We start from the raw sequence: 2,200 nt of genomic DNA, 5'->3' as shown, positions 1-2,200 counted from the left end.
AAGATGTTTTTTTTTCTGCTATTTCGAAAATAAAAGATCACCAAATACCCTTATAAATTGTGGCAAAAATGTACTAAAGTGATTAATTAAAAATGCACCAAAGTAAAAAATATCAGATGCATTTCAGGAAAATGAAAAGGTTTCAAACAAATACATAAAAATTCATGCATGTACTGAATAACAAGCTTGGAAAAATATGCCAAAATGTACCTGAAAGAGATTACATTATTGAACAGTGATTTTAAACTTTGTAACATATTTTACAGCAGAAGCAATACAGCTACTTGAATGCTTTTATAATGCATAAGATTTTTTTGCGAATATCAGGAAAGTTAAATCCATAAACGAGTGGGTTGAGAATCGGTGGCACAATAAGAAACTCCAGAGAAAGAACAATCGACAGCCCTATAGGAACTTCCACATTCACAAACCGGCTCAAACTGACCTCACAAAAAAGAGCAATTGAGAAATTTAAAAGGATCACTATGTGTGGAACACAAGTTTGATAAGCTTTGTTGCTGAACTCTTGTGAGCTTCTTCTACAAATGATAAGAATTTTAATATAAGAAAATAATATAAAACATAAAGGCATGATAACAGTTGTGGTCACTATGAAAAAGCCAAAAACATTATTAACTGAAGTGTTCTCACAAGAGAGCTTTACAATTTCCTAGTTGTGGCAGTACACCTTCAACAATTTGTTACCACACACTGTCAGTCTGGCATTTAAAAAAGCAGCAATACCAATACAAAGCATTGGATAAATCCAGCTAAAAGCTATCAAAACCGTTAGAACCCTAGGAGTCATTATGTTGTTGTATTGTAAAGGTTTACAGATTGCTAAAAATCTGTCAAATGCCATTAACATTAATATTGTATTCTCATTTGATGCATATGAGTAAATGACAAAAGCCTGTAAGAGACATGCTTCACGGGAAATGGTGTGTGTATCAGATAGCAAGTCTGTCAGTAACTTTGGGAAAAAGGCAGCAGTGCCATACATGGAGTTGATGGACAGACATGTAATCAGAAGGTACATGGGCTGGTGTAATGACCTTTCCATAAATACTGCAAGAATAACAAGGGCATTAAAAAATATGATAGCACAATATAGAATACATCCCAAACTGAAGAGAGCATATCTTATGTACCCAATATTTTCAAACAACACCAATTTATAATATGTTCCATTTTCCATTTTTCTTTAAACAGAGGATGCCTTCATTGACCTGAGAAAGAGAGAGGACAAAAAAAATTAAATAACAGAAAGAAATAACTATTTTCATTGTTACCAGCTTGGGATAATTTGATCCCAAATGTACTCTAAATAAAATATATTGTAACTCTATGAGTTATTGTATTAATCATTAAATCAGTTTTACAATATACATGCTAGATACTAATACACATCTCGAAAAACAACATCAAAACAATGGCATAATTTAAAATACCTTCTATGATAAACTCTGAAATTACCATGATGGTATATGCAAGGAATTCAATCTTCTTGTGAAGAACCAGTACATGCTAGTATTTTTATAGCATTAAACATGTCTCAGCAGTACTTTGTGTTTGCTTGATTTGCATAAAAAGTAAACACCCCTCTGAAGTTTCCCTTCACTAGAAACACAAAACAGTGGATAAAACTCATGGATGAATAAGTGTATTTATTAAGCATTTATAACATGTAATTTTAAACGCTCACTATTTGGCAAATATTGGGTGAATGTTGCCCTTTTTAGGCATTTTGCTATAACTGCAGATAAACTGATTTAATATTCATCTTAATGAACCCCTTTATAAACCCTTAACAAGGGGGACATTTGTGTAAGTGTTACTTGTATTCAAGCTTATTGTTAACAAACATCTTTCTTTTGATCTTGCTTCAGTGAAATTGAAGTATGATTTCTGAAAAAAAATTTGACTTGTGAGAAGTACTGTTTGTGGAAAAACAACAAAATAACATCTGCCATTTTTAAGCACGCATCTGGTCTTCCCGTATTATTCTCTTATCGGGATTCAACTGCGCGCATATTCCACCTGCATCCGCGTTCTATTTTTAATCGCGATTAAACTGCGTGCATTTTTTCAGCGCACACCCGTTTTTTCTCCTCTGCGGTGCACAGATTATTGCATCGATCTCAAAGCACCGCTTATCAAGAACAACCACCACCAACAACAAACAATTTTGTGAGGGATT

At 33.2% G+C, this 2,200-nt stretch overlaps 1 pseudogene; it reads right to left on the bottom strand.

Moving 5' to 3' along the window:
* Positions 1–280: 280 nt before the first annotated feature.
* LOC127630262 (olfactory receptor 51I2-like) lies at positions 281–1,198 on the bottom strand (annotated as a pseudogene).
* Positions 1,199–2,200: the final 1,002 nt, after the last annotated feature.

Source organism: Xyrauchen texanus, chromosome 36 (assembly GCF_025860055.1).
Source record: "Xyrauchen texanus isolate HMW12.3.18 chromosome 36, RBS_HiC_50CHRs, whole genome shotgun sequence".
NCBI classification, from domain to species: Eukaryota; Metazoa; Chordata; class Actinopteri; order Cypriniformes; family Catostomidae; genus Xyrauchen; species Xyrauchen texanus.
Note: the sequence above shows the minus strand (reverse complement) of the source record. Positions and strands in the feature narration are given on the sequence as shown.